Below are 735 nucleotides of genomic sequence, written 5' to 3' on the forward strand. Positions count from 1 at the left end.
CATAGAGGTTTGGGAGATGTTATTTAATTTTATTTATTGCTTTTTATGTCCTACAGGCTCTGAGATGTAAAATAAGTATGAAGCTGCATTTAATTGGGGGAAAATCCGTGTAATTTACTGACTATCGGTCAGTCCAACAACTTGACATGCATGTGTTATTGATCTATCACACATTCACTGATGTAGAAAGTTGCTTTCAGTTTGTTTTATCCAATGAGGTAAATATACCTCAGGTTTCATCCTACTGATATGGGGGAGCAGTGCCCGGATGTAGGAAGTGTGACGTCAGTTAGGAACGTATCAGACAAGGCAGGCCGGGTCCTCCGAAGGACCCAGCCTTCCCCGTCGAGGTGGGCCGGGTCCTTAGTAGACCGGGAAGACCGGAAGAAAGTCGCTGTGAATTTGGACGGTCTAGCCTTCGGCTTTCATTCCCGCTCTTACCCGGCGTAAGTGTGGTCACCTAGCAACCATGTTCACGCTTCAAGAACTAACAATGGAGGTCGAAGCTAGTTTTTTCTTCAGCCTGATCCACATGTTTTGAAGAACTGCAGCTACTACAGCAGTTTTGTCAGCTATACCGCGATCGCAGACGTGTTATATTTCAGACTGACAAATAATCATGTCCAGGTAAAGTAATTCTTACTTTAGTGATAATCTAGTTTAGTTTACAAGCTACTTCCATCGATAATTTCAGTGGCTGAATGGCTGCTACAGGCATATTATATATATATATAT

The sequence above is a fragment of the Austrofundulus limnaeus genome, unplaced genomic scaffold, assembly GCF_001266775.1.
Source record: "Austrofundulus limnaeus strain Quisiro unplaced genomic scaffold, Austrofundulus_limnaeus-1.0 Scaffold104, whole genome shotgun sequence".
Taxonomy (NCBI): Eukaryota; Metazoa; Chordata; class Actinopteri; order Cyprinodontiformes; family Rivulidae; genus Austrofundulus; species Austrofundulus limnaeus.